Below are 27,623 nucleotides of genomic sequence, written 5' to 3' on the forward strand. Positions count from 1 at the left end.
GTTCGTCCATTGCGTTACACTAAATGCCGTAACCGACGTTACTTCTACTCCCTGTTCCTTTCCCCACAATAGCATTTTTCGCAAAGTCACTTCAGGGAGGATTACACCCTGCCGCTTCAACAGCAGCGTCCATGTGCAGAGTAGAGTCTGCTCTTCCTTAGTTAACTTCCCTCCCATGTCCCCAGTGGCTCACCTACTACAGGTGTCTTCTTAAATACGATCCGGATCCATCAACAGCTCTGCCCGCTGTCTTCAGCTTCACTGGGCTCCGTCCCCATGACTATTTCCAGTCGTCTTCTTCCTCAGCATCACGTCGGGGTCACTAATTGTCATTTCAGTCGGGACGGACAAACGACAAGACTCTCCTTGAAGAGTTAAGTTAAGCGCACTCTTTATTACAAACTTGGCTTTCTTATATATCTAATCTTTTGCTCACGCTCCGTTCACGCGTTCTTTCTACGCGTTCAATTGGTTAGGTTACATAGCACAGGCGCTCGTAGCCACAATACGATTGGTTATTGAAATCCTGTTCACATTGCTCAAAATCTGGCTTTCTCACAGCCTGACTCTCCTTGTTCTCTGAAGCAATCTCCTTCTTTCTCCTTTTTGTTACATTGTCCTTATATGACGCAACTCGCGGCCTTCTTATGGGTACACTGCAAACTCTGTCTCCTCTGTGAAGGGGTCTACGGACCCGCCGTATCCCCCAACAAAAACAAAGCAAAAAAAAACCAAGGAGAGGTTTGTGTTCAGTACAATAGAGCCACCGGTACCCTGTTGCGTCGCCCTGTGGCTCTACAGCAAAGGTGATGGCAGTCAGATGTGTCAAACCAAGCCTCCACCCTCCCGAAAATTTAGTGCTGCTGCACAAAACCGCCTCCGGTGCTGAGCTTTGACCTGCTCCTGTCATGAAATAATGACAGCCTGCGGAGGCATAATTTAGCCCTGACCTGAAGACGTCTGTTTTAAGGTTAAAAAGTCCTCCCAGCTAAACTTTATCCAACAGCAGCAATGAAAAAATCAACTCGTCTGGTGTTCATTTGGGTTCCTCTCGTTAATGAAGCCACGCAGGATCACAGCCCGGAGGGTCCATCTTTGCTTTATCCCAACTTCCCATATCCACTGCAAGGTTTAATTGGTTTCATGGCACCGGATCCCAACAGGGATTTAAAATGATCCGGTTGCTAACAGACCTGGTTGCTTTAACCCTGAACCCCAGCACTGGAGGGACGCAGCCTCCCGATAAGGACAAAGCCCCTATTGCTGGGCAGTCACCCAGAATCGGTGCCAAAACGGGTTCTGAAGTTTGGTGACCTGAAGACCAGCCTCACCCCTGGCAATGCCATGCCGAGAGTCAGCAGGAGCCACTGAAAAGCTCCTCCCCACCTCTCGCCGTGCCTGTGCAGAGCCACATTTGGTCATCGTGTCTGGAAACGCTCCCTCCGGCTGCCAGAGGGGGACAGGTTGCATGAATTCAAGCAGCAGCTTTTCTCCTCAGAAGCGAATTATCATTTCTTTGGTTCTCACCCACCTGCACCCCAGAAATTACCTTCGGCATGATGCCGTTTGAGGAGAGCCCACTGGGAGGACTGGCCCTGAAGCAGGTTTGTGCACGCGGCCGTCTCTCCACAGGTGACGTCTGCCCCAAAGCGCTCGCATCGCCTTTGGAAAGGGAGGTTACCGCCCTGAAAGAGACAGCAGAGAGATGGTTTGTCAGGAGATTTGCTCTGTTCCAGATGTGGCAATGGCAAATTTGGACAAAAGGAGAGAATTATCCACCTACCGTGGTCAGCGGAGCCAAGTAGAGCTTGCCTTGGATTTCCAGCTGGAAAACAAGAAGGATGGAGGAGCACGTCAGGAGAGCTGAAGCAGCAGTGGTTAAACAGAAGGATATTCCAGGTAGCAATTGTAGCACTTGCCTTGGCTAAATGTCAGTGGGAAACCCAGGAAATCACTGGTTTTTCTTCGAGAGCCCCAACTATTCCAAGAGAATGTATCACTTGGAGAAAAGAACCAGAAACTGGAACCGCTCCGTTTGTTTTCAGTGCTCACCTTGGAGAAAACTCAAAGCAGTTACAGATCTAGAGGGATGCAAGACTGGCTAAAGGATGAACGCGGAGAGGGGCCAGAACTGCTCCAAGCACCCGTCGCTCCCCGGGTGATGTTGGGTGCCCCACGAAACGCTCCCAGGAAGCCGACTGCTGTAACGTGCCGCAGAAGGGCGGTGACGTACCCACTTGAGGGGACATTTTAGCACTAGCGCTTCAGGGAAGCTGAAGCTTTACTTGTCCCGCTCAGCTCATCCTGCTTCACCCTCTCCCAGGCAGCCAACGGAGCTGGTTTTGCCGGCGCAGCCCCCTGCTACGTGCTCCCTGCTGGGAGCCTGCCCTGGTGCGTCTCTCTCTTCAGTGTGCTTCCCTAGACTTCCAAATCAATGCAGCCCTGGAGGGATCACCGGGCTCCCAAATCCCCCACCCCAGAGCAGCGCAGAGCAGGGCCCCCGCACCCTACCTGCGTTACCCACGGGCACAGCCTGCTCTGCTCGTAGCGCCTGGGCTTCGTACACGGCCTGCTCTTCTTCTGCCTCCGGGCCCGCTTCCGCTCCACGGGCTCCTTCTCTGCTGCTCCACCATCCTCTCGGCTTTCCCCGTCCTGACCGAGGTCCTCTGACTTCACCCGTTTGGCGGGGGGCTCGCTCTGGCAGCTGCCGACCTCCTCCTCCTCCTTGACCTTCTCTTCCTCCTCCGCCTCCTCCTCCTCCTCCTCGCCCCCGTCGCTGGGCTCTCCCCGGGCCCGCAGGTAGGCATGGAACTGCTCCTTGGAGGCGAGGAACCTACAGAAACATCACACCCCTGTCACCCCAGCCATGGGGGGAGCGGTGTGACAGGGCCATGGGGGACAGGGGGCTGCTGGGGGGACAGCGGGGCCGGGCATGTACTGGGGGGGCAGTGCAGAGGCTTGGCATGTACCGGGAGGGGGTTATGGGGGGGCCGTACACGTAGTGGGGGGGTTATGGAGGGCCCTGGCCCCTACCAGGGGGGTTATGGAAGGGCCATACCTGTACCCGGGGGGTTATGGGGAGGTCTGCGCATGTACTGTGGGGGTTGGGGGGGGGGGCCCGGGCACGTACCGGGGGGCCGGCGGGGCAGGGCCAGGGCCGGGGCCGGGGCCGTCGTGGGCCCGCACTCAGCGGGTGCCGCCGCCGCCATGCTGCCGCACGCGGGGATGAGGGCAGGGGCCGGACGGGCCACGTGACGGGGGCGTGTGTGCGGGGCGTGTATAAAAGGCCCGGCGGCGGCCAGGCTGCCTCAGAGCGGTGGCGGGGCCGGCGTTTGTGTGTGGCCGGGTCGGGGGCGGCGGCGGCGGCGGCGGCGGCGGCGGCGGCCGGGCGGGCTGTGTGAGGAGTCGCAGCGCCGCTGAGGTCAGTGTCCGTCCGGCTGTGGGAGGCTCTGAGCGCTCTGCGGGGGAGCAGGGCCTGTGGGCTGGGGGCGGCCCTCAGGAAGGGCCTGGCCGTGGGGGCAGGACCCCCGGGGGAGGGGCTGTCCGTGTGGGGAGGGGCGGCGTGGGGCGGCCGGTGTGTGGGCCTTGCACCGGGGAGAGGTGTCGTCCCGTGTTGTGGCTCCTGAGGGCCTGTGTTTTGGGGCACCTCCTGGGTGCTGACCTGTGAGGCGTTCGGGATGAGCAGCAGCTGCTGTGCCGGGGGAGCAGGGCTCATCCTGGCTCGAGGGACAGAGCAACCCCCCTAGAGGCCCCCATCTGGTGACCTCTGAGGGGTTCTGTGCTTTGGGGCTTTGGCTCTTCTGCCTCCTGCTGGCTGTCAGCTGGAGAAGGTGGAGCTCTCTGCAGAGATGCAGGGCGCTTGGTGTGGGCTTTTTTAATGTGGGGTTTTTTGAAGCAGTAAATGCAAGGCCTGGTTGCTCAGGGCTCAGCTGTCTCCCATTGCACAGAGGTGTAAATCTGCTTGAAGCTGTCCCGTGGGCAGAATTCTGTTGGTGCTGCTCCGGCAACAGGGTTTTCCGCATTACCCTTTGGAAGGATTTTCAAGCTCAGCCCAGCAGAGGTGTGAGAGGGCTTTGTGTTTCGGCTGCTGGTGGCCCGTGGGAGGAACTGGTTTTTGCTCCTCCTTTGGTGCAGGCCATTGTGCCTTCTTCCTGCTGTGGGCAGGCTGCAGGATGGATGGAGGAGCCGTGGGACAAAGTCACCTTCCCTCTGGGGGCTGGGGTCGTTCTCTGACATGGGCTGTAGCCAGCACAAAGCTCACTGCAGATGTTTGGTGCTGCCACACGTTCCTGGTGGGTGTATGAAGGAGGCTGTGCTGCTAATGCAGCGAGCAAGGGCTGGTGCTCATGAGAGTGGCCGGAGTGCAAAGCCTGTCCTTGTGTTTGGTGTGTGGGTGGGAGTTCAGACTGAAAGACAGAGTGAGGTGACAAGTGTGTGGTGCTTGGTGTGAGATGGCACTCGCTGACCTCTGCTTCCTCCCCTCTAGCTGCCCCATCTTCCCCATGTGTTTGGGACCCTGGTTGCAGCCTCTCCAGCTCCATAGTCATAGAATCGGGTCATATGGAGGTTGGAAGCGTGTCCAGGGGAGCAAGGACCTGTGAATCCTGCGTTGCGGCTGCCCGAGCTGGAAGGCTTTCATGGGCGAGTACAGTGCTTGGATGGCCAGAGCGGTCACTTCAACATCCTTCAGCAGCACTAAAGCAGCTTTGAAGAAAACCACTAGCCAAGAACTCGCTGGGAAAGGCCAAGTCAGGAGAAAAGGAAAGGCTGATTGCAGGAGAGTGTGATGTGTATACAGGGAGAAGTAATTTCAGAAAAAGTTGAGCTGCTTGAACGTCCAAGTTAAACAAGGGACAGGTATTAATGAAAATCCCCCTTCAGCGGGGCTGTGGCACCTGGTGGGGGCCGATTCCCACTGTCCCCCGTGCTCCCTCCCCTCCCAGACAGGCACGGAGCGGGGCTGGAGAAACAACTTTTAATGGAAAAACATGAGAGAAAATGTCCTATCGAAGCTACTCTAACCCCCCCTCCTTTAAACACATCCCTCCCCCCAACTACACTGCCCACCGCAACTTTAATGGAAAAACACAGGAGAAAAGGTCCTATCGAAGCTACTCTGACCCCCCCCTCAAATACACCCCTCTCCCGTAAACTCACCCCCCATCTCTCAAAATACACTACTCCCCCTTTAAATATACCTGCCTCCCCTAAACACACCCACCTCCCCAAACACACTGCCCGCTACAACTTTTAATGGAAAAACAGGAGAGAAAAGGCCCTATCGAAGCTACTCTAACCACCCCCTCCCCTAAACACGTCGCTCTCCCCACCCCCCCCAAACACACCACCCCCCCAGATACAGTCCCCTCCCTTAAATCTGCCCCCCCAAACCCCTCCCCTAAATACAACCCTCTCCCCACCCCCCAAATGCACACCCCCCCCCCGCGCCCCTTCATCTGCGTCTCCTCGCTGGGGGGCATCTCTTCCCCCCTGCCACCCCCAGCCTGTCCACCAGAGCCCTGCACTTCCTGGGTGGCAGCGATGGGGAATTCGTCCTGCGCTTCGTCCCCCGCTTCATCCCCTGCTTTGTTCCCCGCTTCTCCGCCATGGCAGGCTGGCCTGGCAGCAGCTCCATCCCCGTGTCCCCGCACGACTCCTGGGACTTTGTCCTGCCGAAGATATCTTCCAGGACGACGACGGCCTTCCGGGTCACCTCCACACCAAAGTAGTTCACAGGCACCTCCTGGGGCACTGCAAGGTGGCCAGCTGTGTCCCCGAGGGCTTGGCTGTTGGGGACAGGAGAGGGGCTCCTGGGGACATCACTCGCAAGGTGGCCGGCCACGTCCCCGAGGGCTTGGCTGTTGGGGACAGCAGAGGAGCTGCTGGGGACATTGCTCTCTGGCCCATAGAGGAATTCTTCCAGGATGCGGGCACCCTCCAGGAGCTCCTCCATGCTGCAATCGAGCATCAGCAGCTCCTCCGGCAGCGAGAGGGAGTCAAAGTCACAGAGGGGGGCGGCTTCGCTGGTGCCACCGGGATCACAGTCCAAGAGGCTCAGGACCTCCTTGAGGGACACCTCGTGGGGCACAGCAAGGTGGCTGGCCGCGTCCCCGAGGGCTTGGCTGTGGGGGACGTTGCTCTCGGAGGAGTTGTCGCTGCTCGAGGAGGTGTCACTCTTTAGGGAGATGGTGTCATACTCTGAGATGTCCTGCTCTAAGTAAGTGATGTTCTTTGGGGAGAAGGTGAGCTCTGGGAAGATGTCGCTCTCGGAGGAGATGTTGCTCCTGGGAGAGATGTTGCTCTTTGGGGAGCTGATGGTGCTCCAGGGGATGTCGCTGCCCAGGGGTGTCTGCACGGGGGAGGCCCTGCTGGAGCTGTTGGTCTCTGAGGACCATTCCTTGGTGTTCTCGAAGGCAGGGATGGATGTTGGCAACTGGGAGGGTGCTTGGGCCACCGCTCTCCCCTCTCTGATGATGCCACCAGGGTCCCCAGGTGTGGTGATGGTGGTGTCAGGGTCCTGGGAGACTTCGACCGTGTCCAAGGAGGAAAACAAGAGCCAGAGGGGCTCTTGGAGGAGCATCTCCTCGGTGACTTCAAAGTTGGCATCCAGGTCAGCAGGAGCTTCGTTGTGGGGGGCAGCAGCAGGGCTCGGGGGGAAGTAGGTGCCCGTGGGGACGCGGCTGGCAGGGGGTGTTCCCGTGGAGGTGGCCTTGAGGTGCTGGTGTCCGGGGATGGAGTTAACAGCAGCGGGGGGACTGCGGGCACCGCTGTGCCCTGGTGGCCATAGTCTGGGAGCTGCGTCAGTTGGGGCGGTGGGTGTTGTCCCTGGGGGGTGCCAGGGGCTGCCCAGGCCGGGAGGGTCCTGCAGCCCCCGGGGCCCCACAGGGCAGCGCCTGATGAAGCAGCGGTGCCGTGGCCGAGGGTGGCCTTGGCCGGCACAGGCACGTTGGTGACGGTCCACTCGATGGACCCGAAGTGTGGGTTGAAGCAGCAGCAGCCGCATGGGGCCCTGTGCAGCCCTGTGTGGGTGGGAGGGAGCCGTGCTGGGCCGGGGGCACCCTCCAGGGCACCCGCCGAGCTGCCCCCCATGGCCATCAGGGTGCTGATGGTGTCAGGGTGGCAGAGGGGACAGGGGTGCCATACCTGGTGGTGGGGCCTGTGGTGGTGCGGGCTGCACCCGCAGCCTCCTTGTGCCACACGGCAAATGCCTCTGTGACTGTCGCCTGTGCTGCGCTGCCTGGAGTGACGCAGAGACAGGAACAAGGACCTGGAGGGTGCGAGGGAAGGTCACGCAGCATCCCTCGGTGGCACGCTCCCCTGCCCAGCCCCCCCTCAAATCCTGCTCTCGGGTCTTTTAGTCTCCTCATTGGGAAACAAGCAGTTCTGGGTCCCCCTCGGAGGGGGCTGTACCTTCCCTGGGTGCGTGATACCGGTAGGAGACGGTACCCACCGCTGCATGCTCCCAGAAAAGGCCAGGATTCTGCACAACATCCGCAGAATGGATCCGCATAGGGCCTCCTCAGCCCTATCTGTAGGAATTTGCCATGTGTTTAGGGAGGAAGGTGAAGTTGGTAGCTACGGCTCCCAGAAGCAGCTCACTAGAAGAAAGAAAAGAACAAAAACAAAGCAAAAAAAAAAAACAATCAGAGGTTTGTGTTCAGTACAATACAGCCACCGGTACCCTGTTGCGTCGCCCTGTGGCTCTACAGCAAAGGTGATGGCAGTCAGATGTGTCAAACCAAGCCTCTACCCTCCCGAAAATTTAGTGCTGCTGCACAAAACCGCCTCCGGTGCTGAGCTTTAACCTGCTCCTGTCATGAAATAATGACAGCCTGCGGAGGCATAATTTAGCCCAGACCTGAAGACGTCTGTTTTAAGGTTAAAAAGTCCTCCCAGCTAAACTTTATCCAACAGCAGCAATGAAAAAATTAACTTGTCCGGTGTTCATTTGGGTTCCTCTCCTTAAGGAAGCCATGCAGGATCCCAGCCCGGAGGGTCCATCTTTGCTTTATCCCAACTTCCCATATCCACTGTAAGGTTTAATTGGTTTGATGGCACCGGATCCCAACAGGGATTTAAAATGATCCGGTTGCTAACAGACCTGGTTGCTTTAACCCTGAACCCCAGCACTGGAGGGACGCAGCCTCCCGATAAGGACAATGCCCCTATTGCTGGGCAGTCACCCAGAATCGGTGCCAAAACGGGTTCTGAAGTTTGGTGACCTGAAGACCAGCCTCACCCCTGGCAATGCCATGCCAAAAGTCAGCAGGAGCCACTGAAAAGCTCCTCCCCACCTCTCGCCGTGCCTGTGCAGAGCCAAAACCCTGCCAGTGCCAGAAGGCATTAAGGGCAGATGTGGCGGTGTGCTCTTCCCTTTTTCCCCCCCCGGCTCCTGCTCAAGCCATGGCCATCAGCGGGAGTTGTGATGAGTCGCACTTGAACTGTGGGAGATGGCTGGCAACATAACCAAAACCCTGTCTGGAGTGGGAACCTGGGTATCTTGTTCCCATGAGAATATGACTGTAGGTCAATTCTCTTACTCCATAAACAGTGGACAGCCCAAGAGCCCTTTGAGCTCTCCTGCACGGCAGCGGCTGCACGACAGGGTCTCCCCTTGAGCAGGGACGCTCACTTAAGGTTCTTCTCCTCAAGGCTGAGAGATTCCTTGCCGCAACAGGTTCTCGGTAAGTGACTAATAGCATGCTAAACTTTGAAATCTTAGCTACGGGATCTAAGGATTGATTGCGCATATAGAATCCTTTAGACATAAACCGTTGACCAAGTCTGGGACTAGGACTGGATCCAGCCGCAGCCAGACTCCTCTCTGAGAAGGAGTTTAGAAAGCCAGGGGGTCCTTTCTGAACCTCGGGACTCAACGGGAGGGTCTCCCTGAGAGCTTGTCTGACCCCGGCCTCTATGCAGTAAATAATCAAGTGTGCCCTGGCATCGAATCTCGTAAAACACTGTCGCATTCACTGCTAACTTTGTTAAATCACTGTTTTATGTTAATAAACATTTCACTCTCTCTTACAAGTGAAGTTATTCACTCGGCTCGGCCCGTGACACCTGGCCTAGTCGGCAGGATGTCAGGAGTTATCACTGATTATTTAGGGAGGCATGGAGTGAACCCGAGCCCCAGATTCTCAGAGGAATGGGCTGGTGATAATTGGTCCAATTGGGAAGTCGTTGAAGAGTACTTGAAAGCCATTAGGGGCCGTACAAAGGCTGGAAAAGATAAGGGAGTCGTCTGTAAAATGTTAGGCACTTGTTTAGAAGCCTCGTACCAAGACAGGGAGAATAGGAATAGGAGAGAGCAGGAATTAGAGAAGGAAATAGAGAGCAGGAAGGCAGCTGAGTTACTGATACCTTTTAAAAATGAACAGCTGCAAAAACGATTGCAGGAAGAGAAGGAGAAAAGGCGGAAATTGGGAGAAAAGGTCGAAATGATGCTTATGCAGGCTCCCCACCCCCCTGACATTGTACAGATTAGGAAACTGATAGTATCCCCTGAAGATTGGGACGGAAACATTTGGGGTGATCCCGATGATAGCGAGTCAGAAGAAGACGTTCCTTTTTTACCCACAAATCCTCCCGAATATGAAGCCAGACCCATTGTTAAAACAGAAGGAACTGTGGGACCTCGGGGTGCTAATCCACGGCATACCACGCGAACCAGTCCCTGGGGTCCGCTGCAAGGGACAAATTTGCAAGAGAGATATAGCAGAAACCCCGGTGACACTGAAACTGAATCCTTGTGGCGAGTATGCTTAACTGGCGGCGACCGAATCATGTTAAGCCGGTGTGAAAGATAGTGAAGGTGTTGTTGGCTTTCGCCATAATAACAGGGCTATAAATCTTTGACTTATAAGGATAACTAACCTTTAGTAAATTAGAAAACATGAGAAACCTCAAAGATAACAACTAACAGCAACTGTGGAGAAAAACATCATGAAGAAAAACATCCGAGAGAAACAAAAGAGAACTTCTCCAAAAGACTCCACAAGTGATTAACAGAAGGAAACAGATGCACAGGAGAAGGGAGCTGATGATAATCGATCCTACCAGAAGGAAACACATGCATGGGAAAAGGGAGCTGATCCTACCAGAAGGAAACAGCTGCATGGGAAAGGGGAACTGAAGATCATGGATCCTCAGAAACAATTCAGAAGGAAACACACACATAGAAGAGAAAAAGGACTAATAATAATCAATCCTTATCAACAATTACTCTGTCTAAAAGAGGGAATACGTATGCAATATTGAATGTATATAAGACATGGTTGAAGTGTTAGCTGGTGTGCCTCTGACCTGAGTCATGCACCCAGCGCTGTGCTTTTGCTTTATTGACTTTGTCCCTATAATAAAGTAAGTGCCATTTCTGTTTAAGGGATCTGGCTATTTATTACAATTTGGGGGCTCGTCCGGGAGAATTCACTTGGTCCCAGTGGGCTCCGAGACCCCGAGCAGGAGGTGCACCCCACCGATTTCGGCGTCCTGCTCAGAAGACTTCGCGGTGCCTGTTGAGACTCCAAGCTGATAATGCCACGAGAGGAGGGACTCATAAAGCAAAAGGGGTAAGTCTCCCCAGGAAAACCCACGGTAGCCCATAATTCTTGTGCACGAAGACCCAGGCAAGAAAACAGGACTGTAAGTACTGCTTGGTTGGGCGGGTTTGGGGCTTGATTGCTGCGTGTGTGGAACTCGGACCGGACAGTCCGGATCTGGGGAGCGAGTGTGGAGTCTTTCTAACCGCGGTTCCAATCTCCCGCGAGGGAATTGGCCCGTAAAGAGACGAAGTGTCAGAGATTGAGTGAAAGACAGCCCCGGGAAAACTGGGTGCTTGACTGCTGTGGTGAGCAGAAGACAGCCCCAGGGAAAAGGGGAGTGGGAAAGTGCCGGCAGATATACCCCAAGACAGTCCTTTGGGGATAAAATTGGCTCATTGGAATATTGATCCGGCTACTAAAAATAAGGTTAAAGTTAAAATGATTCAGTATTATATGATAGAATGGACAAAGGAACCTCTACGAGCAGACCATTTGTATTGGCCTAGATATGGGCCCTTTGAAGGGTGGATGTGCCAGGCTTTAAACCTTTGTGTAAACTCTAAAGAATCCTTCAGCCCAGAGGAGAGGGAATATGCCTCCTGCTGGAAAGGGGAGATTTGGCCAAAAGGAGTTAGTACCTTTAAAATAGCTGAGATCTCAAGGGAAGGAAAGGAGAAGCGGTGGGATCCTCTGGAAGTTTTGCCCCCTCCCTACCGCCTCCCTCCAACAGCCCCCCCTTCTCCTGGAAAAGAGCTGACACCTGGTGCTAGGAGAAGGTTGGACAGGTCTCAGAGGTTCATTGAAACAGTATCACTTCCAAACTCTCCTAGGTTACGGCGGAAACCTTCTCTTACACCGGACGTAAACAGCAGCTTAGACGGACAAAGCTCCCTCAAGGGTTTACGGAGTCTCCCAACCTGTTTGGACAGGCTCTGGAGGAGCTGTTACTATCTTTTCACACCCCTCCGAAAACTCAAATCACTCACTTGTGAAGGAGGGGAGGCTAGTATTAAACAATATGTAATGCAGATTGCAAAGAACTTGGAAGAACTAAGAAATAAAGGGTTGCTCCCACAAACTACCCTGTTGGATTTTAAGATCCATAACATTAAAATTGGAGAACGGGTTTTAGTAAAAACATGGAGAGAGCAATCTTTAACTCCTCAATGGGAAGGTCCCTTTCAGGTGCTGTTGACGAGGGAAGCTGCAGTACGGACGAAGGAAAAAGGGTGGACTCACGCCAGCAGAATAAAAGGACCAGTAGAAGAACCTAGAGATTGGACTCTGACTTCAACTCCCGGGGACACCAGACTCGCCTTAAAACGCCAACCAACGCGGTGATGTATGGGAGAGGAACTGAATAATAACTTAGAAATCACAGAAACTTGGGGAGTGAAACCAGAACTTTATCGTTGGTTTCGGGTACGGCCGGGGCAAACCTTAAGGAAAATTAGATATCCTCCTTGGGGAAGAGCACTCCCGTTACAGACAGGAGGGTCAGGGTTGTATAAAACTGAAAACTCTCTGTTTGCACTTGCACGTGATTTATATAAAGAAGATAGTCGGCTATATCTAACCTTGAGGAAGAACTACAGCCCCCTCCAGTACCCCGTAGTATACCTTGTCTGATATATCCTTGTGCTAGATATCATAGTTGGGTGAAGTGCGAATGCTTAGGTTGTACGCAAAATTGGTATTACCATTCATCCCGAAGACATCCCTTCTGTTTAAATTGCCGGAAGCAAAATTTGAGTTTGGCTCAAACTCAGATACGATATACCAATATCGTAACATTAATTTGTGGGTGGGAATTGCTAGTGCCGGTTCTGTGGGAAATTCCTGAAGAATGGTGGGAAACAGTGGTTTCTAAGTGTAAACACCGATTTTGCTTGGAAAAGAGATAAGAACCCTACCTGCCACAAGAGCCAGGGATACCGGATGAAAAGAGGATGGAGGGCAAGACCAGGTTGGCCACTGTACTCGCTGCCAAGAAGAATTATTTCTCGGCTGTTGGAAGCACCCCAATAGGCATGAGAGGTAGGAGTATAAGCCATACTGGACCTCCACTCCTCGTATTGTTATTAGCGGTATCCTTAGTACCCAGTAACGAATGCATGAAGTGTTACCAGCAGGTCTCCTGGAATAGACCTGGGGAGGTCTGCGCATGTACTGTGGGGGTTGGGGGGGGGCCTGGCACGTACCGAGGGGGGTTAGGAGGGGGCCCGGGCACGTACCGGGGGGCCGGCGGGGCAGGGCCGGGGCCGTTGTGGGCCCGCACTCAGCGGGGGCCACCACCGCCATGCTGCCGCACGCGGGGATGAGGGCAGGGGCCGGGCGGGCCACGTGACGGGGGCGCGTGCGCGGGGCGGGTATTTTGAAGCAGTTTTTTGAAGCAGTAAATGCAAGGCCTGGTTGCTCAGGGCTCAGCCGTCTCCCATTGCACAGAGGTGTAAATCTGCTTGAAGCTGTCCCGTGGGCAGAATTCTGTTGGTGCTGCTCCGGCAACAGGGTTTTCCGCATTACGCTTTGGAAGTGTTTTCAAGCTCAGCCCAGCAGAGGTGTGAGAGGGCTTTGTGTTTCGGCTGCTGGTGGCCCATGGGAGGAACTGGTTTTTGCTCCTCCTTTGGTGCAGGCCATTGTGCCTTCTTCCTGCTGTGGGCAGGCTGCAGGATGGATGGAGGAGCCGTGGGACAAAGTCACCTTCCCTCTGGGGGCTGGGGTCGTTCTCTGACATGGGCTGTAGCCAGCACAAAGCTCACTGCAGATGTTTGGTGCTGCCACACGTTCCTGGTGGGTGTATGAAGGAGGCTGTGCTGCTAATGCAGCGAGCAAGGGCTGGTGCTCATGAGAGCGGCCGGAGTGCAAAGCCTGTCCTTGTGTTTGGTGTGTGGGTGGGAGTTCAGACTGAAAGACAGAGTGAGGTGACAAGTGTGGGGTGCTTGGTGTGAGATGGCACTCGCTGACCTCTGCTTCCTCCCCTCTAGCTGCCCCATCTTCCCCATGTGTTTGGGACCCTGGTTGCAGCCTCTCCAGCTCCATAGTCATAGAATCGGGTCATACGGAGGTTGGAAGCGTGTCCAGGGGAGCGAGGAGCTGTGAATCCTGTGTTGCGGCTGCCGGAGCTGGAAGGCTTTCATGGGCGAGTACAGTGCTTGGATGGCCAGAGCTGTCGGTTCAACATCCTTCAGCAGCACTAAAGCAGCTTTGAAGAAAACCACTAGCCAAGAACTCGCTGGGAAAGGCCAAGTCAGGAGAAAAGGAAAGGCTGATTGCAGGAAAGTGTGATTGATATATATATATATACAGGGAGAAGTAAGTCAGAAAAAGTTCATCTGCTTGAATGTCCAAGTTAAACAAGGGCCAAGTATTAACGAAAATCCCCCTTCAGCGGGGGACTCGTGGGAGACGGGAAGGTCTTGGCTGCAGACATCATGAAATGGTTGAGTTTCAAATTGTCAGAAAAAGGGCGGGCAGAGTTGCTCCCCTGGATTTTGGGAGGTGAATGCCCCGTTAGGAAGGTTGCTGGTGATCCCAAACTGGGAGGTGCTGTTGAGTCTGTTGAGGGCCAAGAGGCCTAATGCGGGCAGATTCCACCTGGAAAATGACAGTTAAGAATTCGGATCCCACTCGATGTACTGGTAATGTGGTTTCAGGCAGCTGTTGCCAGCACTGACCAAAGGGATGAGGATTGGCAAAACCAGAGAAGGCCGTAGCCGTGCTCTATTTCTGCTAATCTCTGTTTCCGTGAGACGGGAAATAGCAGCTGGCTGCTCCAGCTCTCCTTTTAGCTGCCTTTGAGCTTGCAAAGTCATTTCAAGCCAGTGCCTGAGGACTCGTAGGAATGGAGAAAACCAGCTTCCTGCACTGTGTTGTGTGAACTCAGAAATGGGGTAATGAAAAATGGGGAAAACGCTCAGCTCTCCTAACCTGGGGATGGCACCGCTTCCTGCTTGGCATCTCAAGACTTGCAGCACCTCAAGACTTGCAGAAAAGGGACTCAAGAAAAACCCCACAGCCCCTTCCCTTCCAACTTTTGCCTGCTGCCAGGGAGACACAGCTCACCATTCCCTGCTCCTTGATCAGCTTATTTGCCTTCTCGCTGAGGTCTAGTGCCCATAAATGAACCGGGAGCTCTGGATCAGACTGGCAGGAGCAGATTGGGTAACAGGAGATGAGGCAAAAGACAAGCATCTAATGAAGGAGGGAAAATGCGCTTCAGAACGTCTTCTTACCTTCTTGTAGACCAGGTCAATGGGGCACCCGACATTGATGTCCACAAAGTCCACTTCAGTTGTCTGGTTCGGGAGCTCTGCGCATTTGGTCATCGTGTCTGGAAACGCTCCCTCCGGCTGCCAGAGGGGGACAGGTTGCATGAATTCAAGCAGCAGCTTTTCTCCTCAGAAGCGAGTTATCATTTCTTTGGTTCTCAAGATGATAGCACCCACCCGCACCCCAAAAATTACGTTCGGTGTGATGCCGTTTGAGGAGAGCCCACTGGGAGGACTGGCCCTGAAGCAGGTTTGTGCACGCAGCCGTCTCTCCACAGGTGACGTCTGCCCCAAAGCGCTCGCATCGCCTTCGGAAAGGGAGGTTACCGCCCTGAAAGAGACAGCAGAGAGATGGTTTGTCAGGAGATTTGCTCTGTTCCAGATGTGGCAATGGCAAATTTGGACAAAAGGAGAGAATTATCCACCTACCGTGGTCAGCGGAGCCAAGTAGAGCTTGCCTTGGATTTCCAGCTGGAAAACAAGAAGGATGGAGGAGCACGTCAGGAGAGCTGAAGCAGCAGTGGTTAAACAGAAGGATATTCCAGGTAGCAATTGTAGCACTTGCCTTGGCTAAATGTCAGTGGGAAACCCAGGAAATCACTGGTTTTTCTTCGAGAGCCCCAACTATTCCAAGAGAATGTATCACTTGGAGAAAAGAACCAGAAACTGGAACCGCTCCGTTTGTTTTCAGTGCTCACCTTGGAGAAAACTCAAAGCAGTTACAGATCTAGAGGGATGCAAGACTGGCTAAAGGATGAACGCGGAGAGGGGCCAGAACTGCTCCAAGCACCCGTCGCTCCCCGGGTGATGTTGGGTGCCCCACAAAATGCTCCCAGGAAGCCGACTGCTGTAACGTGCCGCAGAAGGGCGGTGACGTACCCACTTGAGGGGACATTTTAGCACTAGCGCTTCAGGGAAGCTGAAGCTTTACTTGTCCCGCTCAGCTCATCCTGCTTCACCCTCTCCCAGGCAGCCAACGGAGCTGGTTTTGCCGGCGCAGCCCCCTGCTACGTGCTCCCTGCTGGGAGCCTGCCCTGGTGCGTCTCTCTCTTCAGTGTGCTTCCCTAGACTTCCAAATCAATGCAGCCCTGGAGGGATCACCGGGCTCCCAAATCCCCCACCCCAGAGCAGCGCAGAGCAGGGCCCCCGCACCCTACCTGCGTTACCCACGGGCACAGCCTGCTCTGCTCGTAGCGCCTGGGCTTCGTACACGGCCTGCTCTTCTTCTGCCTCCGGGCCCGCTTCCGCTCCACGGGCTCCTTCTCTGCTGCTCCACCATCCTCTCGGCTTTCCCCGTCCTGACCGAGGTCCTCTGACTTCACCCGTTTGGCGGGGGGCTCGCTCTGGCAGCTGCCGACCTCCTCCTCCTCCTTGACCTTCTCTTCCTCCTCCGCCTCCTCCTCCTCCTCCTCGCCCCCGTCGCTGGGCTCTCCCCGGGCCCGCAGGTAGGCATGGAACTGCTCCTTGGAGGCGAGGAACCTACAGAAACATCACACCCCTGTCACCCCAGCCATGGGGGGAGCTGTGTGACAGGGCCATGGGGGACAGGGGGCTGCTGGGGGGACAGCGGGGCCGGGCATGTACTGGGGGGGCAGTGCAGAGGCTTGGCATGTACCGGGAGGGGGTTATGGGGGGGCCGTACACGTAGTGGGGGGGTTATGGAGGGCCCTGGCCCCTACCAGGGGGGTTACGGAAGGGCCATACCTGTACCCGGGGGGTTATGGGGAGGTCTGCGCATGTACTGTGGGGGTTGGGGGGGGGCCTGGCACGTACCGAGGGGGGTTAGGAGGGGGCCCGGGCACGTACCGGGGGGCCGGCGGGGCCGGGGCCGTCGTGGGCCCGCACTCAGCGGGTGCCGCCGCCGCCATGCTGCCGCACGCGGGGATGAGGGCAGGGGCCGGACGGGCCACGTGACGGGGGCGCGTGTGCGGGGCGTGTATAAAAGGCCCGGCGGCGGCCAGGCTGCCTCAGAGCGGTGGCGGGGCCGGCGTTTGTGTGTGGCCGGGTCGGGGGCGGCGGCGGGGGCCGGGCGGGCTGTGTGAGGAGTCGCAGCACCGCTGAGGTCAGTGTCCGTCCGGCTGTGGGAGGCTCTGAGCGCTCTGCGGGGGAGCAGGGCCTGTGGGCTGGGGGCGGCCCTCAGGAAGGGCCTGGCCGTGGGGGCAGGACCCCCGGGGGAGGGGCTGTCCGTGTGGGGAGGGGCGGCGTGGGGCGGCCGGTGTGTGGGCCTTGCACCGGGGAGAGGTGTCGTCCCGTGTTGTGGCTCCTGAGGGCCTGTGTTTTGGGGCACCTCCTGGGTGCTGACCTGTGAGGCGTTCGGGATGAGCAGCAGCTGCTGTGCCGGGGGAGCAGGGCTCATCCTGGCTCGAGGGACAGAGCAACCCCCCTAGAGGCCCCCATCTGGTGACCTCTGAGGGGTTCTGTGCTTTGGGGCTTTGGCTCTTCCGCCTCCTGCTGGCTGTCAGCTGGAGAAGGTGGAGCTCTCTGCAGAGATGCAGGGCGCTTGGTGTGGGCTTTTTTAATGTGGGGTTTTTTGAAGCAGTAAATGCAAGGCCTGGTTGCTCAGGGCTCAGCCGTCTCCCATTGCACAGAGGTGTAAATCTGCTTGAAGCTGTCCCGTGGGCAGAATTCTGTTGTGGCTGCTCCGGCAACAGGGTTTTCCGCATTACCCTTTGGAAGGATTTTCAAGCTCAGCCCAGCAGAGGTGTGAGAGGGCTTTGTGTTTCGGCTGCTGGTGGCCCGTGGGAGGAACTGGTTTTTGCTCCTCCTTTGGTGCAGGCCATTGTGCCTTCTTCCTGCTGTGGGCAGGCTGCAGGATGGATGGAGGAGCCGTGGGACAAAGTCACCTTCCCTCTGGGGGCTGGGGTCGTTCTCTGACATGGGCTGTAGCCAGCACAAAGCTCACTGCAGATGTTTGGTGCTGCCACACGTTCCTGGTGGGTGTATGAAGGAGGCTGTGCTGCTAATGCAGCGAGCAAGGGCTGGTGCTCATGAGAGCGGCCGGAGTGCAAAGCCTGTCCTTGTGTTTGGTGTGTGGGTGGGAGTTCAGACTGAAAGACAGAGTGAGGTGACAAGTGTGGGGTGCTTGGTGTGAGATGGCACTCGCTGACCTCTGCTTCCTCCCCTCTAGCTGCCCCATCTTCCCCATGTGTTTGGGACCCTGGTTGCAGCCTCTCCAGCTCCATAGTCATAGAATCGGGTCATACGGAGGTTGGAAGCGTGTCCAGGGGAGCGAGGAGCTGTGAATCCTGTGTTGCGGCTGCCGGAGCTGGAAGGCTTTCATGGGCGAGTACAGTGCTTGGATGGCCAGAGCTGTCGGTTCAACATCCTTCAGCAGCACTAAAGCAGCTTTGAAGAAAACCACTAGCCAAGAACTCGCTGGGAAAGGCCAAGTCAGGAGAAAAGGAAAGGCTGATTGCAGGAGAGTGTGATGTGTATACAGGGAGAAGTAATTTCAGAAAAAGTTGAGCTGCTTGAACGTCCAAGTTAAACAAGGGACAGGTATTAATGAAAATCCCCCTTCAGCGGGGCTGTGGCACCTGGTGGGCGCCCATTCCCGCTGACCCCTGCCGTGCTCCCTCCCCTCCCAGACAGGCACAGAGCGGGGCTGGAGAAAGAGCTTTTAATGGAAAAACACAAAAGAAAATATCCTAACAAAGCCACTCTAACCCCCCCTCCCCTAAACGCGTCCCTCCCCCCACCCTCCCCAAATACACTCCCCCAAATAGACGCTGGTCCTCTAAACACATCCCTCCCCGTGCCCCCCAGGTAAACTGCCCGCTACAACTTGTAATGGAAAAACAGGAGAGAAAAGGCCCTATCGAAGCTACTCTAAGCCCCCCACCCCTAAACACATCCCCCCATCTCTCAAAATGCATTACCCCACCTCCAAATGCACCACCCTCCCCCAAACACACCACCCCCCAGATACAATCCCCTCCCTTAAATCTGCCCCCCTCCCCTAAATACAACCCTCCCCCACCCCCCCTCTGCCCCCCATCATCTCTGTCTCCTCACTTGGGAGGGTCTCTTCCCCCCTGCCACCCCTGGGCAGCCTGCCAGAGCCCTGCGCTTGCTGGGTGGTGGTGATGGGGGGCTCGGCCCCCGCTTTGTCCCCCGCTTCTCCACCACGGTGGGCTGGGCCGGCGGTAGCTCCATCCCCGCATCCCCCCACGGCTCCTGGGACTCCGTCCCATAGAGGGACCACCGCTCTCCCCTCTCTGCCGGCGCCACCGCGTTCCCCAGGTGTGGGGACAGCGGTGTCAGGGTCCTGGCCGACCTGCACTGCATCTGGGGAGGAACCAAAGAGCCTGAGGGCGTCTTGCAGGAGCATCTCCTCGGTCACTTCAATGTTGGCATCCAGGTCGATAGGAGCTTCTTTGTGGGGGGCTGCAATGGGTCTGGAGGAGACGCAGGCACCCATGGGGACGCGGCTGGCAGGGGGTGTCTGTGCAGGTATGGCCGTGCTGGAGCTGTTGGTGTCTGCAGGCTGTCCCTTCATGTGCTGGCGTCCGGGGATGGAGGTGAGCAGCAGCGTGGGGGCTGCGGGCACCGCTGTGCCCTGGTGGCCGTAGTCTGGGAGCTGCGTCATGTGGGACAGTGGGTGTTGTCCCTGGGGGGTGCCAGGGGCTGCCCAGGCTGGGAGGGTCCCGCAGCCCCCGGGGCCCCACAGGGCAGCGCCTGGTGGAGCAGCGTTGCCGTGGTCAAGGGTGGCAGTGGCCGGCGCAGACACATTGTTGACCGTCCAGTGGATGTGGAAGAAGCGTGGGTCGATGCCGTAGGCACCGCATGGGGCCCTGTGCAGCCCTGTGTGGGTGGGAGGGAGCCGTGCTGGGCCGGGGGCACCCTCCGGGGCACCCGCCGAGCCACGCCCAATGGCCATCAGGGTGCTGATGGTGTCAGGGTGGCAGAGGGGACAGGGGTGCCATACCTGGTGGTGGGACCTGTGGGGCCGCCCCCACTGGGGGTGCCCAGGCCGTGGGGAAGAGCAGCTGCTGCCCGGGCGGTGGGACGAGGGTGGCTGCGCCTTGAAGAGAGACAGGAGCCATGGCCAGTGGTCACCTCCTGTGCTCTCGTCCCCAAGAGGTGGCTCCAGGTATTGGGGAAATTCTCAGGAACTGGGATTCACTGGGCAGGCGAGGGCAGGGACACTCATCCAGGCTTGCTGAGCCCCCGTGCCAGAACTGCCGGGGTGGGAACAGGGGAGGTGAGATGGTGAAGGTGACCATGGAGAGGGGAGGGGGAGGCTGAAGGTGCCCAGGGTTCTTGGGTGCCAAAAGGTGTTGGGGTGGCAGAGGGGACAGGGGTGCCATACCTGGTGGTGGGGCCTGTGGGGCCGCCCCCACTGGGGGTGCCCAGGCCGTGGGGAAGAGCAGCTGCTGCCCGGGCGGTGGGAACAGGGTGGCTGCGCCTGGAAGAGAGACAGGAGCCATGGTCACCTCCCGCGCTCTTGGCCCCGACAGCGTCCCCGGGCTGTGGGTCTGGGTTGTTCCCTGCCTTGGGGGTAGAAGGTTTGTGGGAGCACGAAAGCCTGATGGCTCTGGGGCGCTGGAGGAGTACGGGGACTGCGCAGTGGGCGCCACCGAGGTGGCAGCGCCATGGTGGGTCCCCTCAGTCTCTCGGCTGCTAAGGACTCTTTGGCGTCTCCAGGATGGAATGTTGGGGCTCCCTGTGCTCCGCCCCCTCCCAACGGCCCCCCCAACAGCCCCCCCAGCTCCTGCTGGGGAGGGAAGGGGCTCGGGGGGGCTGAGGGCCTGCAGCCCCTACGGGCAGCTACCGGGGTAGCAGTGCAGTGGGGGTCTGCGACCCATCGCCCAGCCAGGATGCCGGCACTGAGGCCATGAGTCTCTGAATCTCTAGGGGTTCAGGAGACACCTCTGTGTCAGGAGCCCTTCTCCTTCTGGCAGATTTCATCTTCCCAGACAGCATCTGGGAAGCCCCTGGTGCTGTGAGGAGCAGGGCTGGGCAGTTCCTGCAGTTTGTGGGAGATGGGAACTTCTTGTCAGCAGCGCTCAGGGGCCATCGAGGAAAGATGCCCTGGGAGACATGGTGGTTGTGAGCGGAGAAGGACTCGTGGGAGACGGGAAGGTCTTGGCTGCAGACATCATGAAATGGTTGAGTTTCAAATTGTCAGAAAAAGGGCGGGCAGAGTTGCTCCCCTGGATTTTGGGAGGTGAATGCCCCATTAGGAAGGTTGCTGGTGATCCCAAAGTGGGAGGTGCTGTTGAGTCTGTTGAGGGCCAGGAGGCCTTGCAGAAGGCTCTAGATGGCTTGGAGCGTTGGGCAATCCTGAGCGGTGTGAAATTGAAGCAGTCCAAGTGCCGCGTTCTGCAGGTGGGAGGGAGGGAGTAACGGCGGCAGCAGTGGGAATGGGGAGGGGGCGTCTGGGGAGCAGCCCTGCAGAAAGGGGTGTGGGGGTGGTGAGCAGCTCAGGAGGAGCCAGCAGCGTCCCCTGGCACCAAGAGGGCAAGCGCATCGTGGGGGGCATCAAAGACAGTAGAAGCAGGTGGCCAAGGGAGGGGATTGTCCCGCTGTGTTCAGCGCTGGCGCGGCTTCACCTGGAGCACTGTGTGCGGTGCTGGGCAGCCCTGCAGTTAACTCGAGGTCAGCCCTGCAGTTTGGGTTCTGGTCTTTCTCTTCCCTTTTCCTCCTTGTCTGGCGCAGAGCAGCTCCCCGCGGCCCCCGAGAGCTGCGGGCGGTGGCGGTGCAGCTGCTGCAGGGGATGGGAGTTTTGGGTGCAGGAGGGTGCTCGGGGTGGGGGGTTGGGAGGCCGGACGTGGAGCAGCAGCGGTGCCGGGAGCTGCGCCGGGCCCTGCCGAGGCCAAGGGGACTGCGCCCGCCCGGGGCCCGCAGCGGCTCCCCCTGCCCCGGGGGCGTCCCTGGGGCTGCCCTGGGGCAGGGGCTCAGCCCCTGATGCCGGGGGTGCCCCGGCAGGGACCGGAGACCTCCCCCCGCACCTTCTGCGCGCCGGACCCGCAGAGGGGCAGCCACTGCCCGAAGGCGCCCTTGGCTGCGTTGGCCCCGGGCTGTGGAGCTGGGAGGGGGAACGGGCAATAAAGAGCTGGGGTTTTCAGGCACTTTTGGCCCCTGCCGTCATTTCTTTGTTTATTTCTTTCCTTATTTTCCCCCCACAGTGCTGGTGTCGGGGCTGCCCAAGGTGCAGGCAGAGAAGGGGAGGAGGGTCCCTGCCTGGCCGGCAGCTCCCCCCTGGCCGTTGTGGGGGTGATTTGGGGTGATTGGGCAGCGCAGGGAGGCAAAGCCGGGCTGCGGAGCCGCGGACGGGGGTGATTGTGCCGAGGCTTTGGGGGCTTTGCCCCGAGCCCTGTCCTCGCGGGAGGGGACGCTGGCCGGGGTCCAGCCGAAGGCCTGGCAGCCCTTGTGGTCGTGTGTGTCCGTCCCCTCCCACTCCCCAAGGTCTGTCCTTGTCCCAGGGGCTCCGTGCTGTTTTATGCGTGCGGCCGTGTCCGTGGGTGCTGCGGGGACCCATCTGTCCTGGCTGCCCCTGGACAAAGGGACAGCGGAGTCCCCCCCTGCCAGTGCCACCCCACTGGCTTTGACTCAGCCCTGGGGCCGGCTCGGTGCCCTTCGGGGTCCCATGTGGGGCTGTGGCACCTGGTGGGGGCCAATTCCCACTGTCCCCCACGCTCCCTCCCCTCCCAGACAGGCATGGAGCGGGGCTGGAGAAACAACTTTTAATGGAAAAACACGAGAGAAAAGGTCCTATCAAAGCTACTCTAACCCCCCCCTCAAACGCGCCCCACCTCCCCTAAACTCACCCCCCCATCTCTCAAAATACACTACCTCCCCTTTAAATATACCCGCCTCCCCTAAACACACCCACCTCCCCAAACACACTGCCCGCTACAACTTTTAATGGAAAAACAGGAGAGAAAAGGCCCTATCGAAGCTACTCTAACCCCCCTCCCCTAAACATGTCCCTCTCCCCAACCCCCCCAAACACACCACCCCCCCAGATACAGTCCCCTCCCTTAAATCTGCCCCCCCAATCCCCTCCCCTAAATACAACCCTCCCCCCACCCCCCAAATGCACCCCCCCTCTGCCCCCCTTCATCTGCGTCTCCTCGCTGGGGGGCGTCTCTTCCCCCCTGCCACCCCCGGCCTGTCCGCCAGAGCCCTGCGCTTCCTGGGTGGCAGCGACGGGGAGCTTGTCCCCCGCCTCGTCCCCTGCTTTGTCCCCTGCTTCTCTGCCATGATGGGCTGGGCTGGCGGCAGCTCCATCCCCGTGTCCCCACACGGCTCCTGGGACTTTGTCCTGCAGAAGATATCTTCTAGGACAACAACGGCCTTCCGGGTCACCTCCACACCAAAGTACTTGACGGGCACCTCCTGGGGCACTACAAGGTGGCCGGCCGCGTCCCCGAGGGCTTGGCTGTGGGCGACTGCAGAGGAGCTGCTGGGGACGTTGCTCTCTGGCCCATAGAGGAATTCTTCCAGGATGCGGACACCCTCCAGGAGCTCCTCCATGCTGCAATCAAGCATCAGCAGCTCCTCCGGCAGCGAGAGGAAGTCGACGTCGCAGAGGGGGGCGGCTTCACCGGTGCCACCGGGGTCACAGTCCAAGAGCCTCAGGGCCTCCTTGAGGGACACATCGTGGGGCACGGCAAGGTGGCCGGCCGCGTCCCCGATGGCTTGGCTGTGGGGGACGTTGCTCTCCCAGGAGATGTCGCTGCTCGAGGAGGTGTCACTCTTTAGGGAGATGATGTCATACTCTGTGATGTCCGGCTCTGAGTAAGTGATGTTCTTTGGGGAGAAGGTGAGCTCTGGGGAGATGTCGCTCTCGGAGGAGATGTCGCTCCTGGGAGAGATGTTGCTCTGTGGGGAGCTGATGGTGCTCCAGGAGATGTTGCTGCCCAGGGGTGTCTGCGCGGGGGAGGCCCTGCTGGAGCTGTTGGTCTCTGGCGACCATTCCTTGGTGTTCTCGAAGGCAGGGATGGATGTTGGCAGCTGGGTGGGTACTGGGGCAACCGCTCTCCCCTCTCTGACGGTGCCACCGGGGTCCCCAAGCATGGTGATGCTGGTGTAAGGGTCCTGGGCGACCTCCACTGCGTCCACGGACGAACCAAAGAGCCTGAGGGGCTCTTGGAGGAGCATCTCCTCGGTGACTTCAATGTTGGCATCCAGGTCACCAGGAGCTTCTTTGTGGGGGGCAGCAGCGGGTCTGGGGGGTACGCAGGCACCCATGGGGACGCGGCTGGCAGGGGATAGCCCCAGGAGGGTGGCCGTGCCAGAGATGTTGGTGCCTGCAGGCTGTCCCTTGAGGTGGTGGCGTCCGGGGATGGAGGTGAGCAGCAGCGTGGGGGCTGTGGGCACCGCTGTGCCCTGGTGGCCGTAGGCTGGGAGCTGAGTCACGTGGAGTGGTGGGTGTTGTCCCTGGGGGGCCCCAGGGGCTGCTGAGGCCGGGAGGGTCCCACAGCCCCTGGGGCCCCACAGGGCAGTGCCTGGTGGAGCAGCGGCGCCGTGGCCGAGGGTCGCGGTGGCCAGCGCAGGCCCGTTGGTGGTGGTCCACTCAACGTGGAAGAAGCGTGGGTCGAAGCAGCAGCAGCCGCATGGGGCCCTGTGCAGCCCTGTGTGGGTAGGAAGGAGCAGTGCTGGGCTGGGGGCACCCTCCATGGCACCCTGTGAGCCGCCCCCCATGGCCATCAGGGTGCTGATGGTGTCAGGGTGGCAGAGGGGACAGGGGTGCCATACCTGGTGGTGGGACCTGTGGGGCTGCCCCCAGTGGGGGTGCCCAGGCTGCAGGGAATGGCTGCTGCTGCCCGGGCGGTGGGAACAGGGTGGCTGTGCCTGGAAGAGAGACAGGAGCCATGGTCACCTCCTGCGCTCTTGGCCCCAAGAGCGTCCCCGGGCTGCGGGTCAGGGTCGTTCCCTGCCTTCGGGGTAGAAGGTTTTCAGGAGCACGAAAGCCTGATGGCTCTGGGGCTCCGTGGGGGCGCGGGGACCGCGCAGTGGGCGCCACTGAGGTGGCAGCGCCATGGTGGGTCCCCTCAGTCTCTCGGCTGCTAAGGACTCTTTGGCGTCTCCAGGATGGAATGTTGGGGCTCCCTGTGCTCCGCCCCCTCCCAGCGGCCCCCCCAACAGCCGCCCCAGCTCCTGCTGGGGAGGGAAGGGGCTCGGGGGGGCTGAGGGCCTGCAAACCTTACGGGCAGCTACCGGGGGCTGTGGGTGCAAGAGCCTTTTGCTGGAGCCCTGGTGCGTTCCCAGAGCTGGGCTGTCCTTGGGGTGAGTGGGGCTCGGTGGGACGCTCCCACGGCTGGGGGGCCGCACTGGAGGTGCCGGGCTGTGCGGGGGGGTGGCAGGGCAAGGGTGGAGGGGTCGCACTGTACCCAAGGGAGAAGTTTGATGGTGGAGACACGATGGTGCAGTGGGGGTCTGCGACCCATTGCCCAGCCAGGATGCCGGCACTAAGGCCGTGAGTCTCTGAATCTCTAGGGGATGAGGAGACACCTCTGTGTCAGGAGCCCGTCTCCTTATGGCAGATTTCGTCTTCCCAGACAGCATCTGGGAAGCCCCTGGTGCTGTGAGGAGCAGGACTGGGCAGTTCCTGCAGTTTGTGGGAGATGGGAACTTCTTGTTGGCAGTGCTCGGGGGCCATCGAGGAAAGATGCCCTGCGAGACATGGTGGTTGTGAGCAGAGAAGGACTCGTGGGAGACAGGAAGGTCTCGGCTGCAGACATCATGAAATGGTTGAGTTTCAGATTATCAGAAAAAGGGCGGGCAGAGTTGCTCCCCTGATTTTTGGAGCTGAATGCCCCATTAGGAAGGTTGCTGGTGATCCCAAACTGGGAGGTGCTGTTGAGTGTGTTGAGGGCCAAGAGGCCTTGCAGAAGGCTCTAGATGGCTTGGAGCGTTGGGCAATCCTGAGCGGTGTGAAATTGAAGCAGTCCAAGTGCCGCGTTCTGCAGGTGGGAGGGAGGGAGTAACGGCGGCAGCAGTGGGAATGGGGAGGGGGCGTCTGGGGAGCAGCCCTGCAGAAAGGGGTGTGGGGGTGGTGAGCAGCTCAGGAGGAGCCAGCAGTGTCCCCTGGCACCAAGAGGGGACCAAGAGGGCAAGCGCATCATGGGGGGCATCAAAGACAGTAGAAGCAGGCGGCCAAGGGAGGGGATTGTCCCGCTGTGTTCAGCGCTGGCACGGCTTCACCTGGAGCACTGTGTGCAGTGCTGGGCAGCCCTGCAGTTAACTCGAGGTCAGCCCTGCAGTTTGGGTTCTGGTCTTTCTCTTCCCTTTTCCTCCTTGTCTGGCGCAGAGCAGCTCCCCGCAGCCCCCGAGAGCTGCGGGCGGTGGCGGTGCAGCTGCTGCAGGGGACGGAAGTTTTGGGTGCAGGAGGGTGCTCGGGGTGGGGGGTTGGGAGGCCGGACGCGGAGCAGCAGCGGTGCCGGGAACTGCGCCGGGCCCTGCCGAGGCCAAGGGGACTGCACCCGCCCGGGGCCCGCAGCGGCGCCCCCCGATGCTGGGGGTGCCCTGACGAGAACCGGGGCCTCCCCCCTCACCTTCTGCGCGCCGTACCTGCAGAGGGGCGGCCGCTGCCCGAAGGCGCCCTTGGCTGCGTTGGCCCCGGGCTGTGGAGCTGGGAGGGGGAACGGGCAATAAAGAGCTGGGGTTTCCAGGCACTTTTGGCCCCTGCCGTCATTTCTTTATTTCTTTCCTTATTTTCCCCCCCCACTGCTGGTGTCGGGGCTGCCCAAGGTGCTGGCAGAGAAGGGGAGGAGGGTCCCTGCCTGGCCGGCAGCTCCCCCCTGGCCGTTGTGGGGGTGATTTGGGGTGATTGGGCAGCGCAGGGAGGCAAAGCCGGGCTGCGGAGCCGCGGACGGGGGTGATTGTGCCGCGGCTTTGGGGGCTTTGCCCCGAGCTCTGTCCCCGTGGGAGGGGACGCTGGCTGGGGTCCAGCCGAAGGCCTGGCAGCCCTTGTGGTCGTGTGTGTCCGTCCCCTCCCGCTCCCCAAGGTCTGCCGCTCCGTGCTGCTTTCTGCGTGGGGCCGTGTCCGTGGGTCCGGCGGGGACCCGTCTGTCCTGGCTGCCCCTGGGGAAGGGGACAGGGGAGTCCCCCCCCGCCACTGCCACCCCGCTGGTGGTGACTCGGCCCTGGGGCCGGCTCGGTGCCCTTCAGGGTCCCATGTGGGGCTGTGGCACCTGGTGGGGGCCGATTCCCGCTGTCCCCCACACTCCCTCCCCTCCCAGAGAGGCACGGAGCGGGGCTGGAGAAACAACTTTAAATGGAAAAACACGAGAGAAAAGGTCCTATCGAAGCTACTCTAACCCCCCCTCCCTGAAATGCGCCCCCCTCCCCTAAACACATCCCTCCACCCAAATACATTGCTCACCGCAACCTCTTATGGAAAAACACAGGAGAAAAGGTCCTATCTAAGCTACTCTAACCCCCCCCTCAAATGCACCCCCTTCCCGTAAACCCACCTCCCCATCTCTCAAAATACACTACCCCCCCTTTAAATATACGCGCCTCCCCTAAACACACCCACCTCCCCAAACACACTGCCTGCTACAACTTTTAATGGAAAAACAGGAGAGAAAAGGCCCTATCGAAGCTACTCTAACCCCCCTCCCCTAAACATGTCCCTCTCCCCAACCCCCCCCAAACACACCACCCCCCCAGATACAGTCCCCTCCCTTAAATCTGCCCTCCACCCCCCTCCCCTAAATACAACCCTCCCCCCACCCCCAAAATGCACCCCCGCCCCCCCGCGCCCCTTCATCTGCGTCTCCTCGCTGGGGGGCGTCTCTTCCCCCCCGCCACCCCCTGCCTGTCCGCCAGAGCCCTGCACTTCCTGGGTGGCAGC

The 27,623-nt window shown here is 58.9% G+C and overlaps 1 long non-coding RNA gene across 1 annotated transcript; it reads left to right on the top strand.

Annotated features, from left to right (window-relative positions):
• Positions 1-3,318: 3,318 nt before the first annotated feature.
• Positions 3,319-5,015, top strand: LOC141735049 (uncharacterized). The gene is made up of 2 exons (XR_012584627.1): positions 3,319-3,421; positions 4,487-5,015. It is a non-coding gene; the product is annotated as an uncharacterized LOC141735049 (long non-coding RNA).
• Positions 5,016-27,623: the final 22,608 nt, after the last annotated feature.

The sequence above is a fragment of the Larus michahellis genome, chromosome 28, assembly GCF_964199755.1.
Source record: "Larus michahellis chromosome 28, bLarMic1.1, whole genome shotgun sequence".
NCBI lineage: Eukaryota > Metazoa > Chordata > Aves > Charadriiformes > Laridae > Larus > Larus michahellis.